General features: G+C 35.8%; 1 pseudogene across 1 annotated transcript; it reads left to right on the forward strand.

Annotated features, from left to right (window-relative positions):
- Window positions 1–10,780: 10,780 nt before the first annotated feature.
- Window positions 10,781–11,675, forward strand: LOC308630000 (tRNA (guanine(6)-N(2))-methyltransferase THUMP3-like; annotated as a pseudogene). The gene has a single exon. The product of its transcript is annotated as a tRNA (guanine(6)-N(2))-methyltransferase THUMP3-like (transcript).
- The last annotated feature ends 6,225 nt before the right edge of the window (window positions 11,676–17,900 follow it).

Below are 17,900 nucleotides of genomic sequence, written 5' to 3' on the forward strand. Positions count from 1 at the left end.
ATTCCTGATCTTAGGGGGAAGTCAATCAGTCTTTTACCAGTAAATCTAATGGGTATATTCAACTGACATGTTCTTGAACAAATTAAATCATCAAATTGTATTCTGACTCATTTTCCCACCTGTAAAAATAGGGAGAATCATAGAAAATATGTCTCTGAAATCTGTTACCAGATAAACCAGTGATGATGTGAAAAATGTAAACTAGCAAATGAGGGGAGTTATTTTGGCAAAGACTCTCATGAGATTTGGAACCAGAGATTTCTTCAAGTTCACCAAATCAGTAAATACTCAGAATATCTCACCATGTGACTTTAGGCTTTAGACATTTCAGTCTTCTTCTTGTCAATTTCCTATTCTATAATTCAACTTTTTAAAATGGATCTCCAAAGATTCTTCCAGTTTTCTTTAACTCTGTGTTTTATAAGCTCTATTCTGGGCATTAGGTCAGATACAACGATTGAGACTGTTCTATACGTGGTTAAAATGTAGTTACAGACATAAGATCTATACATGTAAAAATATTATTTAAGATATATTATCAGAATCAAATTGTGGTCAAATATATGAATGAAAGCTTGCTAACTCCATGAGAGTAAAGACTGAGGAGTTGATTTTAATGCATTTTTTATCCCCAGTGTCTAGAGTAGAGGCTCAATGAACATCTGCTGAATTAATAATGGGTAACACAGTAGAATTATAAAAGTTACAATTGATATGGTGCAATTTCCAATGAACAAAAAAGCATAGCTAACTAATCAAAATGGATGCCGGTTGGTATGCTGTACCAATGTGCACCATTGATATGATCCATGGGTGCAGATCCAGGAGAGGGAGAAATTGTTGGGTGGCTAGAAGAGGTGCCACTGGAGCTGGGCTTCAAAGATTTGTGGATTTCAAGTGCAGGGGAAGGGGGATGGTATTTAACTAGCGGAAATTATTTGAGTAAAAACACCAAGGTTAGAGTTCTGGAGAAAGCAGAACAATCTGGTTTAACTGGAGAATAGGAAAAGGAATTTTTAAATGTAGTTTGGCATCCAGATATTGGAGGGTCTGACACTTATTATTATTTTTTACTGTTATCTAAATATTTGTGTATTTTTCCTGCTTCAAAACAACAACAATAAAACAAAAACTTCTGAATGTATTTTTTGATCATCTTCCTTTTCATTATTATTAGATTAATTAATTTTTAGAAGTTCAGTTTTAAAAACCAAATAAACCATTAACCTTTAATAAAAAGTGGGATAATGGTTCAAAATGTAGAAATTATTTATTATAGCAATACTTAAATGTTCTTATAAAATCAAATGAAATCTATTACCAATATTAAAAAACTGAAGGAAAGACATTGGCATATCTTGACCATGTTATTCTTAGAGCCTGTATAACCTATATTGGTTATCTCTTTCTATAGGAGGAAATGAAAACAGCTAGTAAAGTTTTATGTAGTATGAGTAATAAAGAGAGTGGGAGGGTCACTTTATATGCTTATAAATAAATCATATTAAGACTCCTTCATATGTTTTACAGTCCTCCTCGACCCTGTTTTGATCTAGAAGGCATTGAAAAGAAAAGCAAGTGGGAGCCATTATTTTGTTACATAGAAGAAAGGGCTAATAAATGTTAAATCCAGGACTTGGCCTCTCTTCTCTTTTTATATTTTCCCAGCACTATCAACTGAGACACAGACTGGCTTCTATCAGAATCTGGAAAAGTAAGACTTAATCACTGATTTTAAAAAATATCTGAAGGAAAAATTATTATTATAGAAACAGACAAAAACACACATTTCACTATTTGATTTGAACCTGGAATCTTATCGTATACATTGTATATACTGGCAAAGAAAGCCTGTGATAAGCAAGGCACCAAAATGTTTTTCTCGCTTAAGCAATACACAGGAGATCTCAAAACTGCACTATTGTGTTTTCTTCCACCCAATAGCACAATTGTTTCTTTCTAGGAAAATAAAAAGATAAAGGGTTGCCTCTAAATGATGAAAACGCAAATGTGGCATTCAGTCTTATTGTAACCTAAGTTCCTTTCTTTCTCTTAAATTGGGAAGGTTTGACCCACCGAAATAATACAAAGCATTCACCTTAAGAATTGCTTTCATGCCTTTAAAACGTTAATCGATCATCTCCTAACTAATCCAACTTTTCCCTCTGAAGGGCCATTGCAATTATTGGAGGGGAACACAAAAGCATTTGGAATCCTCCTTTTCTTTAGTTTTAAAAGATGCTGATCTCAATGGTAATCTCCATAGGCCAATTTGTTAAACAGAAAATTAGTTTAATACTTGGGGAGTAGAACTTAAATTAATTAGTTAAGCGCCAACATCATTGTGGTGTTTGACTAATTGCAGTCATTTTCCCTTTTAAATCCTTTTCTTATCTCCTATATCTTTCCAAAGCCCTTTGGCATTCTGTGATTTTTTTTTTACTATTAGTTCATTCTTTCTTGTATCCTTATATCTGCTACGTGATCACTTACACTGCTCTTCGTGTCATTATTTTTTAATTTAGTAACATTTTTATTTAATCAAATAAATCCAAAATATTACCATTTCAAGATGTAATCCGCATACAAATGAATAATATATTTTATATTGATTTTTACTGAGTGTTCACAATCCAGTGTATAATTTACACTTACAGCACATCTTGATTTCAAAGTTAAATTTTATCAGATTATTTGATCTGTATTTAGATGTTATAAGATTTACAGTTGAAAAAGAGATTCACATGCCCAAGTTGTTCCAAATATACCTTAAAAATTTTCAATAACTGAATCAAATATCAGTTTTTAAAATTAAATATACACTAATGAAAATTAAATTTAAAAATCCATTTCTTTTTATTGTAATAGAGCTGCTGTAAGATTTGCATATAGGTTTCTGTGTGAACATAATGTTTCATTCTTCTAGGGTAAATATCCAAGAGTGGGAATTTTGATTTCTTAACTTCGAGGCATTTCAGGGTTAGGTTTTGTTTTGATTACCTAGGCTACTAAGGCATTAAAGCCACCTCAATCTAATGACCTTTTTGTTTAATTAATTTAACAATTCAGTTAGATTATTTTGGCATCATCTGCATTTCATTCTAAGATCTCTTAACCTTTTAAACTGCCTTCTAAAAATTTGTACATATTAAGGTTCTTTCTTTGATCTGTAAAGTTCCAAGGGTTTTGATAAATGCATAGCATCATATGCCCACCACTACAGTATCATAAGAAATAGTTTCACTGCCTTAAATAAATCCTCTGTGCTTCACCTACCCTATCCAAACCCAACCACTGATCTGTTTACTGAGTCTCTATAATTTTGCCATTTCCAGTATACCATATAATTGAGATCATAAAGTATGTAACCATTTCAGACTGGCTTCATTTACCTAGCCATATGTATTTAAGATTCCTCCGAGTCTTTTTGTGGCTTGAGAGCATGTTGCTTTTTACCATCAAGTGAGACTTCAGTGTATGGATGTACTATACTTTGTTTTTCCATTCATCTGTTGAAGAGCAACTTGGTCACTTCTAGTTTTTGGCAATTATGAATAAAAATGCTATAAACATTTGGATGAAAAATGCTATAAACATTTGTGTGGACATTAGTTTTCAAATCAGTTGGGTAAATCAGGAGTACAATTGCTGGATCATATGGTAAGACTGTGTTCAACTTTGAAAGAAATTGCCAAATGGTCTTCAAAAGTACCACTTTGCATTCCTAGCAGAAATTAACAAGAGCTCCTATTGTTCTGCGTCCTCCCTGACAATTGGTATTGTCAGCTTTTTGGATTTGAGGGTAAAGTCTTAATGCAACATGACTGCTGTCCTTATAAGAAGAGGGAGAGGCACTCGGGATGCATGCACACAGAGAAAAGACCATGTGAGGTCACAGCGAGAAGGCAGCCATTTGCTAGCCAAGGGGAGCGGCTTCAGGAGAATCCAAACCTACCAACACTTGTTCTCGGGCTTCCAGCTCCAGAACTGTGAGTAAACAACTTTCTGCATTTAAGCCATCCAGTCTGTGGTATTTTGCTTTGGCAGCCCTAGCAAGCTAACATACTAGGTTTCATATGTTTTCTTCTAGAAGTTTTATCATTTATAATTTGATACTTAGGATTATGATCTATTTTGAGTAAATTTCTGGGACAGGTGTAAGGTCCATGTCTGAGCCAAGAAGTATAGATACTACAAGATGTCATTTTTATTCAGAAACTAAGGGAGAGTCAAGTCATATAAATTCCTACTCTAAAATCTTCACACCTAACTTTCCAGGATTCACATTTTCTTACATAGACCAGTCTCCTCTCGGTTTCTTCAGTTAAGTCAAAACTACGTGTTCCTCTTTGCCCATATATTTTTGCTTGTTAGTGTATTTCTTGAGCTGTTTTCATATTATTTCTTTACTTTCTGTGAATTTTTTTTTTAATTTGGAACACCAAGTTGTAAAGATGTATGTTTTTACCTGACAGTTATACCACACGTAGACTGTCCAGTTAAGTTGAGAATGGTGAACCAATAGCTTGTATTTGTTTTTAAAATTAAATTAATCCTGGATAAGAAAACAAACAAAAATATGGATGTAGAACTGTACCCACACCAATTATTGGAAAGACTCCTTTTTCTATTGAATTGCTCTTGTACCTTTGTCAAAGATCAGTTGACTTTTTGTGTGGGTATTATTATTTTAATATTTAAATAAGTGCATTTGAAATAAAATTTTAAACTAAGTATTATCTGCAATTATGGTAATAATCCACCTAGCTCAATATTAACTATAAGGCTATAAACGGATCTGTATAACTTACTGAATTATTTATCTCCAGCTTGATTTTTTTTCATAGATGAGTTCAGACTGATCTAATCCTTGAAGAGAATACTTCAATTTAAGGAAAATACCCATTATTTTGATTGGCACTTGGGAAGGCTGGCTCCAGGCCAGAATTTTGCGTGTGCTCTTTCAGGTCCAACCATAGGCAATTACAAAGTCCTTAGCTGAGAGACCCCACATCAGACCGGGTGCACAGGCAGTGCATGCCAAAGGGGGTTGCAGTTAAAGACTCCACCCCAGTCGGACTCCACACGTCCCAGTCCTGCTTCCTGCACTTACCACACGTGCATACTTTTGCCAATGCAAAACTTTAACATGTTACAGTTGCTTTGATCACATTTTATCCTTTCTTCTTGTTTCTTTGATTCTCTACATTCCATCTGGTTATGTAAACATTCTCATGGTTTTACATTTTCATTTTCTTCACATTGGGGTGAGGAAACTGGTGGCATGCCTATTTTCAGAGATGTATTTCATTTGAGTGTAATGAAACTAACACTAGATACATTTAAAGCATAGACTCTATAATTTCACTTTTATTTATTTTCGGGATCTCAAGTCTAGTTCCTTGTAGCTATGAAGTATTGCATCTATTTGCAGTCCTCAAAAGATTCTATGGAATTTTAAGCCAAATTTACTTGGAGAATATTTTTTCCTAATGCTTCAGTAGATTCGCACAACAGCTGCTGATTCTCCTTCAAACAGTTTGGTAACATGAAGATCTGGAAAAAGTACTACTCAGGGCTCCTTCTGTATACCAGGTCTGGAGTTTGCCACTTGTAATTGAAACGTAAGCCACCACAGATTATTTTATAAGTAGTAATTCCATCTCCATCACTGTGTAAAATCAACTACTTAAAAAGCTGTTGTATGTATTTATCCAGCTGACACCTGCACACATGAATGCACAATATTTCAGAATGGAAACATATTTGCAAATTCATTACAGAACACATCTTCTCTCTCATATTAAATTCCACAACAGAAATCATAGTAGATAAAAGGGTAACAGACTCTATCCTACCTATAATGCATGCATTCAAGTTTATCAAATGAGACTCTAAATTATCATAACTTAGAATTTTAAATACTTGAATATAAAATAGCTTCAGCTAATACTTTCTTAAAATGTTGATGACACATATATGTACACAACGCACACGCATATGTATTCATTTTTTAACTAAATGCTATTCTATATTAAAAGTGTAAGGTCTCTCCTGGGGCAATCTGAATCTTGCTACAAAGAGAGTATAGAATGGGATTGATATGGATCTGTGTGGTCATTAATGGAGATGCTATCAGTAAGTTTGGTTTCAAAAAGTAATATGTGTCCTTGCCTTTATGGAATTCACAAACCAGTGAGAGAGACATATAAACAAAGTTATTGGAAGAGAAAAAGTAAGTATATGAATAGAGGTAAGTGCACTGTTTCAGTTAAATATAGAAAGGATGAGTCAGAATGAGTCTGTCTGGAAAAGTCAGAAGAACTCACAGAAGAGGAGATCACTGAGCTGAATAATGAAGGAAAGTAGAAGCTTTGTAACTAAATGCAGAAAGAAAGGGGGTATTTTAGGAAGAAAGTATATATTGTGTAAAGTCATGAAATTACAAAAGACTAAGATCTGTTTGACAGAAGTTAAGTAGTTTGGTATGGTTGTAACATAGGATTCACGTGAGAAAGAAGAGCCTCTCTTACTGATGATGAAATAAAGCTCCAATGAAAATAAAGGTAATTGGAATATCATGCCATCCAGCACTTAAAACAAAATTTTAGGATTTTGAGGAGTTTCTGCTTGTTTGTTTTGCTAATTAAACTGAAATATCTAATTCAGTCATTAAGCAAGTGTTCACTGAGAAAAGCCTGAGAGAGTACAAGTAAAGTATACACAACACACCTGAAAAAGGAATTTCATTAAAGATCTCTACCTATATGATTGACAACTACCTTAATTAACATATTTTCAGTGTGAAAATGATATCGGGGATATCTGACTATATAACGGACACATCCAAAGGAAAAGGCCTGTAGGTATGCATGTTTGAGGGTACCCCATCAAAATAATGAGGAAATCTCAACCAGATTGTCCTTAGGAAAAGTCAACCACTCAGGAAGCTACAGCCACCAGTGTGGACCTTTTACTCTGCCTTTTAGTGCATCACTGTTAAAAATGAAAGTACAACCAAGGATCACCAGACATTTAAGAAAGGTTTTAACATGAAAGGGACCCAAACAAATAAGTAGGAGAAACTCTTCAGAGGAAACAGAGAGAATGCAGAGAGTAGTAAAAAACTTCAAAAATGAGCTACTGGGGGCCCTGCTTCCTGTGTGGTGCCCAAGTAATTTCCTACTAGACTGAACTTCCTGTAGGTTAGATCTGTAAACTCTGGACAACATATGAGAAACAACTACCTCAAGACACTAACGAATGAAGAAAAGTAGGTAGATTCTGGAAGGGAGATGACATTTGGAAGAAGACACCTCCCATCCTTTAAAAATGGCTTTTAGCCTAAGAGCAGCCTGAAGTTGTCACCACACTGAGTGACTAACACTAAGCAAGAAAACATGTAGTCTTTCTGGCCAGAAGAGAGGACAGAGTTTGGAGCTATCAGAGACTCTGGAGAAGGAAGGGGAAATCCTAAAAAAGGTGAGAGCAAGGGAGAGGGATCTGCAAATGCTATGTTTAAGCTTTGCAAAAGATACCTGGTTGACCCTTATGCATGCACATGTGAAACAGAAGCCAAGCAGCACAGAGTCCAGTATGAGATCAACCAAGTTAACTACCTACAAAACAAAATTTGACACTATTTGAAGGAATAAGGCAGAACCTGGACCTTCTAAATCGTAGAGTTCATGATAATGAGGATACAATACAACATTACTCAGCAAAGAAGAATCGGAGAATATGACCCATTCTCAAAAGAAAATAGAGACTCAACCCATTAATGACCCAGGTGTTGGAAACAGTATACAGGATTTTAAAATGGATTTTTATAACTATGCTGAATGAGCAAAGTATACTCATAATAAATGAAAAGATAGAATAAAATTAAATGAAAATTTTAGGATTTAAAATACAATATTTGAAATTAAAATCCACTGAGTAGATTTAGCCAAATGGAGATAGCAGAAGAAAAGATAAGTAACCTTGAAGATAAAGCAGTAGAATTTGTCTAATCTGAAGAAGTGGAAGGAAAAGAGAGGAGAAAAAAGGGTGAGCACCTCAGGGATCTGTGAGGCAATACTGAAATGTCTAATATACATGTATAACTGAAGGAGAACAGACTGAGAGAAAAAATATGTGAAAAATAATGGCTGTGACTTCTGCATCTGGCTAATATGAATGACCCAGCCATTCCATTCCTAGGTATTTACCCAAGAAAGATGAAAAGATTGTACATGAATGTTTATAGCACCTTTCTTTGTAAGGGCCCTGAAGAGGAAACAATCTAGATGTTTTCAACAGGTGAATGCATAAACATAGTGTGGTATATCCATACAATAAAATACTACTCAGCAACGAAAAGGATAACATATGAATCTCAAAATAGTTACATTGACTCAAAGTAGCTAGACAAAAAGATGGACACATTGTATAAATTCTTTTGCATAAAATTCTAGGAAATGCAAAGTAATGTATAGTGTTGGAAAGGAGATCAATGAGCTTGTGAATGGGATAGAAGGTGGGAGAAATTATAAAGAGAAGAAAACTTTCTAGGGTAATAGATATGTTCATTAATTTGATTGTGTGGTGGTTTCCTGAGTATGTACGTCAAAGTGTATCTAAATGTACACTTAAATATGTGCTGATTAGGGTATGCCAATTATACTTCATTAGGCTGCTTTAAAATAAGCAGGGAACTACAAATGTGAAAACTTAAAATAAAACCAAACTTTGGCTCATCACAATAAAATTACTGAATACTAAAAATAAAGAGAAAATCTTGAAAGCATCCAGAGAAAAACAACACACTCTAATAGGTGAACAAGGTCATGGAACAAAATAGAGTTCTGATAGACCAGAAAAAAAATCTGACAACCCAAATTTCTATATTCAGCTAAAACGAAGAAGGCTAAATAAAGGCAACTTCAGATAAGGAAAAGAGAATTGGTCATCAGCAGATATGCACTTTGAGAAATGCTAACGGGAATTCTTCAGGCCAAGGGGAAATAATACTGCATCAAAATTCAAACTTCAGGAAGGAATTAAGAGCACTGGAAATAAAGAGAGCTTTTTCATAAGGCTAAAAGGGTCAGTTCATTGGGAAGACATAATATTCATAAGTGTTTTTCTCTCAGAACAGCTTCAAAATTAATAAAAATGATAGAATTGAAAGGAGCAATAAATGATTCTACAGTCATAGTTGGAGAATTTTTAACACTTTTTCAGCAGTTGATAGGACTAAAGAAAATCAGTGAAGACATAGATGGATATGAACAAATTACCAACCACCTTGACCTAAATGATGTTTATAGAACACCACATTCAGCAACTACATAATATACACTCTTTTCAAGCACACATGATATGTTCACTATGGTAGATCATACACTGGAAGATGCAACAAGTCTTAATAAATGTAAAAAGATTGAAAGCATACAAGATACGTTTTCTGAGTGTAACAGAATTAAATTAGAAATCAATAATGATGCAACATCAGGGAAAATCACTGACATAATTTAAAGCCCCTCTATTTTCTTTAGCAAAGAAATTAGAAAAGACTTTGAACTGAATAGTCAGCATAAAACCATAAAGCTTTTGAAGGGAAACACAGGATATCTTTGTGATTTGTGGGGAAGCACAGTTCTAAAATCTGAAGCAATAACCATAATAGAAAAAACTGAAAAGTTAGACTTGTCAGAATTAAAAACCAATTAACAAAAGGCAGCATTAATAAATTGAATGGGCATGCCACAGATTTGAAGAAAATATATATTGCAAAACACATATCTGACAAAGGACTGGGATGCAGGGTATATAAAAAACTCCAACTCAGTAATAGAAAGACAGCTCAATAAAAATGAGCAAAGAATTGAACATCCACATCAACACGCACGTGATACAAGCACATGAAAATGTTCTCAACGTCATTAGTTGTCAGATTAAGACTACATAGACATACCACAACACACACATCAGAATGACTAAAATTAGAAACACTGTCAATACCAAATTTTGGTAAGGATGTACAGCAACTGGAAAACTTACATATTGCTGGTGGGAATGTAAAATGTGACAGCTATTTTAGCAGAATATCTAGCATTTTTTAGTAAAATACATGTATACTAACCTACGATCCAGGCAAAAAAATGTATATACTATGCTGTTTTATTTTTATGAAGTTCTAAAACAGTCAAAATCAATCAGTGATGGCAAAAAAAATTGAACAGTGGTTCTTCTGAAGTGGTTTTAGGATTGGTGATTAGGAAGGGATATAAAGGATCTTTCTGGAATGATAATGATATTCTATCATGATAGGCTTCGCATTATATTTACAAGTATTTGCATATTTTAGAACTCAGCAACATTTGTGCATTTGATTGTATGTAAATTTTACATCAAAGGAAAAAAAACTTAAATATTGAACTCTGTGGCAAGAATGCTTACATTGAATACAGTTGTCTGCAATTGACTCTAAGATGCATAAAAACATATGGTATATCAAAGTAAGAATAAATACGTGAAAGAGCAAGGGTAATAAAATATTAATCCAAGAATCTAGGTGATGGGTATATTGGCATTTACTCTAAAATTCTTTCAGTTTTGCTATATGTTTCAAAATTTTGCTTAAAATTTTTTTCAGAATCTAAAGTGCTATAACCAACATCTTTAGAGAAAAGAGAAAGCATAGCATTTGGGTACACTGGGCCTACAGGATGCCAGGGCTGGAAGGGTCTGTGCTGGCAGCCAAGACTGTATTAGGGATCTTGGAAGCGTTGCCAACATGTACAACATTCAAGAAGCCACTAACCAACTCCTGGATGTGAACTTTCATGAAAACCAGAGATGTATTCAAGTGACAGAAAGTGGCCTCAGAGTGAGCACGAGCATCTCCAAGTCACTGTTAGAGTGACTGTACCCAATGGTTTTGAACAAACGGGCAGATGAAGTGAGAAAGAAATTCAGGTCATCATGCAAAATCAGCAGAGACCAGGCAAGATAAATTTTGACATTTCAATGGAAAGTCTGGCTCAGGTTCATTGTCTGAGATCAGTTGATAACTTACTTGTGGTTGTTCAGGAGTTTAAAGATTCTAATTCAAAGGAGGAAGAAAAAGAAGTTCTAAAGGATTTTGAAGAATTGTCTGGGAAACTCCTGCGCGCCAATCCTTTGAAAGTATGGAAAATGGACACCAGTTTCAAGAAAAAAAAAGGTGTAAAAAGGTAAGTCAGAATTCAGTAAAAGGAAGATGGATAATGGACAAGGAGACAAAATAGTTGAGAGAGATGTTAAAAAAGAGTTTACTAACAATGCCTTAAGTTCAAAAGAAGAAATTGATTCTCAAGCGCTGAAGTTTAGAGTCACAGGCAACAGGGTAGAAGGGAAACATTGCTTTACTGCACTAGAGACCACAAGAGATTTTGGGGGTGCTGTTCAAGATTATTTTAAGTGGAAGGCTGACATGACCAACTTTGATGTGGGTGTTCTTTTGAATATCCATGATAATGAAATCACTGTGGGTATTGCATTGATAGAAGAGTCTCCACCAAAGAAATATCACACATTTTGGATTTGCAACTCTCAGATCTTCTCTTGCCTATGGGATGCTCCAGCTCTCTTCCCCTCACCCTACTGATATAATAGTGGATCTGATGTATGGACGAGAGACAAAACAATAGAGGGCTACTGAATGATCTCACTCTTACTATGTTGTTGGTAATAATAATCCAGTAATCCAGTGGGTATGATTAGAGCAGCAATTACATCTCATTTTTTGACAAAGAGCCAAATTAAATAAGGCAAACTAAAAAAATAAAAGGCAGACTACCCTGGGGCTTGCCCAAAGATGCTGTTCAATGGGATATCTGCAAACTGGCTCTGTGGATATATTGTAATGTTATTTTGAAAAAGGATGGACTCCAAGAAGAGAAATTGGAACCTTTATCCAGCTTGCCTACACTACACAAATTAGTGGAAGGTACATCAGAAATAAATTAAACATATATGAGGCATTGATTGAAGCCAGGGAAGCAAAAAGTTGTACAGGGAAATGTTTCCTTCATCAATGACTACATGGCTCAGCTGTGATTATTATATGACAGTATTAATGTCAAATTGAGTTATTAACCAAAAATAACTACACTAGGTGAATGGAGGAATGGTTATATAAGAGAATGAAATCCTCATGTTTCATAGTGTGAAGTTAATACATATTAATATTGAAAGAATCAAAAACAGCAATATGTGTTATAATTTAGGAATATGATAGTAAATACCAGAAGAAAGTGACTTGAACAGCTTTTCTCTGGGAAACACAAGTCAGAGGTGAGGAGGAAACCAGAAGACAGCTTTTTTAAAAATGTGTGATAAGCTGTGTAAAGTTATTTGACTTTAAGTAAACAAATAAGAAAGTAAAATTTAATATGCAGTGATGTTAAAGAATGGTATCACTCAGATGACTCTGTTGAGAAAATTCATTCTTCCAGCTCCAATTCTTATTATAAAATATAAGAATCTTAATGTTTGTCTCCATGGGACTTGCTATGGAAAAGTTAAGCTTATTAACCAGAAATTTATGAGTATAAACTTTAGTGAAGCAATGTACATTTTCCAGTGAATTTATTTATTTATTTATCTATTTTGGCATATGAGAAAACTCAGTGATGTTTTCTAGACCTCTCTAGCACTCAAGAAATTTACCAAGAGTACTGGGAATATGAAAAGTACAAAAATAAGAATGGGAGAAATTTTATAGAATATTGAATTTACTTAGAAGAAATGGTTGTGAAACTTGCTTTATTGTATTCTATATAGATCTAACAAAATATGTCACAGACGTAAGTTGATACAGATTGATTTCCATAAAACACAGCTTTGAGCAGGTCACTCCAAGCTCAAAAACATAACTTCTGTCTTATCACCTACAAAATAAAGCCTGAATTTCTTGACATTTAATGCTTTCCATGCTCTACCCGTAAAACATATTTCCTGTAATTTACTGCTCTTCTCCTTTGTGTTCCCTTCAGGAGAGTCAAAATGAGATTCCAGCAGTGCCTCATAATCAATCCTTTATTTATTGTCTCTATGACTGTTTTTTTGTTTGTTTGTTTTTTGTTTTCTGTTGACTGCTCGGCATCCTTTCCCTCATCTCTAAAATTCTGTTTATCTTAAAAATTATTATTTTATCCTGAGTATTTATATATTAAATTTGCATAATTTAGTTTAAATATATTTATGCTTACAATTATTTATCTTAAAAATTATTTTCTTAAGAATTAAAAATAAATTCTTTTACCTTAAAAATCAACTCTTAACCTTACATCTCTTTCTAGCTATTATCTGATCTAGAGTCTATCTTTTACAGATACGTTTCTTGAAAGGACTTAAAAATGTATTTTAGATTTAATTAGGTCTTTTGCTACCTTAGCCAAAGCAATGTCAGTAGAGTGCTGGGAAGTTACAGAGATAACTGTAGATATCTCATAGAGATAAGTAAGAACTCAGAGAAAGCAAATGGAGATCTTTCCGGGCTAGCTGTGAGCAAACATTTTTCTTTTTTTTTTTTTTTTTTTTTTTTTCTGCGGTATGTGGGCCTCTCACTGTTGTGGCCTCTCCCGTTGCGGAGCACAGGCTCCGGATGCGCAGGCTCAGCGGCCATGGCTCACGGGCCCAGCCGCTCCGCGGCATATGGGATCCTCCCGGACCGGGGCACGAACCCGTATCCCCTGCATCGGCAGGCGGACTCTCAACCACTGCGCCACCAGGGAGGCCCACATTTTTCTTTTGAATTTATATTATATATAAATTATTCCATAATATATACATAATAATATATATAATATATACATAATATATATAATAATATATATATATTATTCCATAATATATTACATATATTACAAGAAAGAAGGAAATTCTGCCATTTGTAACAACATGGATGGACCTTAAGGGCATTATGCTAAGTAAAATAAGCCAGACAGAGAAAGACAAATACTGCATGATGTCACTTATATGTGGAATCTAAAAAAAAGAGAAAAAAGTCAAACTCATAGAAACGAGAGTAGAATGGTAGTTGCCAGAGGCAAGGGTGTGGGGAAATAGGGAGAGGTTGCTAAAACGGTACAAACTTTGGGGCTTCCCTGGTGGCGCAGTGGTTGAGAGTCCACCTGCCGATGCAGGGGACACGGGTTTGTGCCCCGGTCCGGGAAGATCCCACATGCTGCATAGCGCCTGGGCCCGTGAGCCATGGCCGCTGAGCCTGCGCGTCCGGAGCCTGTGCTCTGCAACGGGAGAGGCCACAGCAGTGAGAGGCCCGCGTACCGCAAAAAAAAAAAAAAAAAGTACAAACTTTTATTTATAAGATAAAGCCTGAGGGTCTAATGTAAATTATGATGACTATGGTTGACAACACTGTATTGTATAATTGAAATTTGCTAAGAGAATAGCAAAAAAAAAAAAAAAGTGAGGTGATGGGTGTGTTAATTAACTCGATGGGAGAAATTATTTCACAATGTATCCATACATCAAATCATCAGGATGTTTGCTTTAGATATCTTACAACTTTTTTTGTCAATTGTACCTCAGTAAAGCTGAAAAAAGAATAAAGGGGCCAGGAAATACAATGTTTTTGTATATCTAGAATAACAGTGAAACCAGATATTTCTGAATCATGAATGCTGTGTGGTAGGAAAACTATAGAATAAGTGGTCGGTTGATATGTCCACCATATAGATCCAACGTGTTTTGGTAAGACTTTTTTCTCTTCATGTTTAAAGTAGAGTAACACTTTTCCTACTCCCCTGAGAAAGTGTAAGTGAGGTCAAAAGTTTTGTCAAGTAAACTGTGGGGTTGCAAAATCATATTGCAGACAAACATTTCCAGTCTTCCAGTTATGCTGTGAAAAAAGAAAATGACTCATTAGATGTGTGAGAACTAGTGAGATGACCAGCAGGATGCATGCTTTTCTATGCATGAGAAAGTCCAGAATGGTCATGAGGTAATCACTTCCTCCTTCTACGCCCAGAAGAGAACTGAACTTGGCCTGCCTTGTTTGAGAACAGACACTGTGCAGAGGAAGGGTGCTCATTGTTTATCATGTTATATCCCAAATTCATATTATTGTGGGGCATTCCTGCCAGGCTTGCCATATGGGTTATGTGGTGAACCTCGATCAGTTTATTTCAATTTAAATAAAGTGTATGGTACGACTGCTAAGTAAAAATGTTGTGATGTGTGTATGGCCTGAAAGGGTAGTCAGAGGATAATGACAACACATGACATCATAGCAGAATAAGTGGTGTCTTACAGACTGGGACCTAAGGTTCCATTCCTGCGCAGAGTCAGGTTCTGAGACGTCGTTTCTCACAGCCTGAACGTCCTCAGACACTCACGCTGCCTAGTCTAGGGGAAGAGAAAGCTCTTTGCAGTATTTTGCTCAGAATGCCTCTTTGAACCTAAAAAAGCTGAGGGGCCTATCTGGCGAGCAGGAAGCCGGGTGGCTAAAGCACGAAGTGTGTGGACAGAAAGGGAGGGCAGAGGCATGCCAGGGAGCAGCCAGCCAGCGCTCTGGCCACATTACACGTGGGGAGGATGAAGGCGTCTGCGTTTCTTTCTTCCCTTCTCGCGTCTATCTGCTTCTCTCCCTCCCCATCTTCTAACATCCTTGTTCCCAGCCTGTATAAACACTCGGCTGGCCCCCAGTGAACAACAACTATTTTGCTCGTATTCTGGGTAAAATTCATTTCTCATTAGCATCATTAAACTTGAGAAGTAGTGCTGTGACCTTGCCAATGTTAGATTGTCCGGGCTGGGGATTGAAGGGAAGATCGTTTTTTAAATATTCATAGACACAAAAACAAATATCTAATATGCATTACTCTAATTGATTTATCACATGATTATGTAGTGTATGCTGTGTGTCAGATATAGTTCTAAGCTTTTTTTTTTTTTTTTATGGTACACGGGCCTCTCACTGCTGTGGCCTCTCCCGTTGCGGAACACAGGATCCAGACGCGCAGGCTCAGCGGCCATGGCTCACGGGCCCAGCCGCTCTGCGGCATGTGGGATCCTCCCAGACCGGGGCACGAACCCGTGTCCCCTGCATCGGCAGGCGGACTCTCAACCACTGCGCCACCAGGGAAGCCCTCTAAGTATTTTTATAAATAGTAACTCATTGACTTCTTATACCAGTCCTACAGGTTAGGTTCTATTATTTACATACATGTCCTACAGATGAAGCAATTAATTGAGGCTCAGGGAGATGAAGTAAATTGCCCAAGGTCACACAGCTAGTAAGAAACTAGCTGGGATTCAAACTCAGATAACCTGCAGAGCCCCTACCATTAATTTAATGCTGTGCTGCAGTGTGGTGACTAATGAAAACACGTGAAGAGAGTTCAGTAGCTCATTGTAGCTGCTGATTTGATTGTACTTATTTTCTTTATGGAGTCCAATATCTGGGGAGTGCTTAAAGATTGCTCAGGTGCTGAAAAACGCTGTCAGGCATTTAAGGGTCTGGCAGTACAGATAACTTGAAAACCCTCCAGCTACAAACACCAAGAATTACTCAATAAATTATAACTAACATCCTTATAAATGCATGACTGAACTGCTAAGAAAGGCAGGGAAATTGCCTTGGGCCAGAAATGAAGAAGGAACGGAAAATCAGGACGGTGAACTGCAGAGCTGATGCTGTGACTGCCTGGAGGTTATTTATCGCTTTTAATAATATAGGGGCTTGAATTTAATACCAGTGCAGGGAGAGTTAGGACTGAGACCCACACCTTTTATAGGGCTACCCGTTCGGTGTGAGTGAGAAGTCGGGAAAAGCGAATTCTCAAAAGTTGTGGGAAGGATTATAAATTTATACAACCACTTTGTAGTGCAATGTAACCATGTCTCATGAATTTGAATATGTGCATCCTTATGACCAAGCCAGTTCTTTGCTAGGCTTATACCCTGGAGAAATTCTAGGCCATGGAAAAATCAGACATGGACAAGAATTTTATTGCAACATAGTTGCATCAGTAAAAACTTAGAACAGGAGAGTAGATAAGTGGATTATGCTATATTCGTACAATGGAATACACAGTGCAGTGAACATCAATGTCCTGTAGACATGTATTGTCAGGGATAATTCTCAAAACCTTCACTTCTGTGAAAAAGAAAGACAAGTTGCAGAGTATTTGCAGCATTGAGCCTAAGTGCTGAAATATAGAAAAATCAGAAAGAATTTTAAAAATTATAATTCTTAACCTCAAGAAAAAAAGAAACTAAAAGCACTTCTAATTATCCCTCTCCAACACAAAAGCTGTACCAGCATTGCAGATGTAGTTGGCTTCCCTTTGGCCCAGTGCCTACCCTCCAGACAGACCCTCAAAACAGGTCTTGGAGCACAGCGAGAAAAAAGTGGTTTTACTGAATGTTTTCTACTTACAGGAATATATATATATATATATATATATATATATATATATATATATATATATATATATATATATATATATATATATATTCTCATCTATTTCACCAAAATTCAAAGCAAATCAATATACCTGTAACTCTCATTCCGCCTACACTGCATCTTTGCCTCTTTCTGGCCTGGCCAAGTGTCTCTCATTTCCTGAATCTGCACAGATGAACATAGTCCCAAACTTACGCAAAGTCGTTTAATTCCCTTTTGCTTTTAATCCTGCATTTTTAGCCCATCATGTGGCTCACCAAATAAAGGATCTTTTTAAGGATCTGTTTATAACTGTGTGTGTGCTTTATAATAACATTTTTTTCCATCACAAACAATTAAAAAAACAAACAGGAGTCAAAGAAGACCCTGGGACATACATAATATAACAACTATTGTTATTTCTTTAAAAATATTTTTATTGAGATATAATTCACACAAAATA

Source organism: Mesoplodon bidens (genome assembly GCF_964165515.1).
Source record: "Mesoplodon bidens genome assembly, chromosome: 16".
In the NCBI taxonomy this organism is placed as follows: Eukaryota; Metazoa; Chordata; class Mammalia; order Artiodactyla; family Ziphiidae; genus Mesoplodon; species Mesoplodon bidens.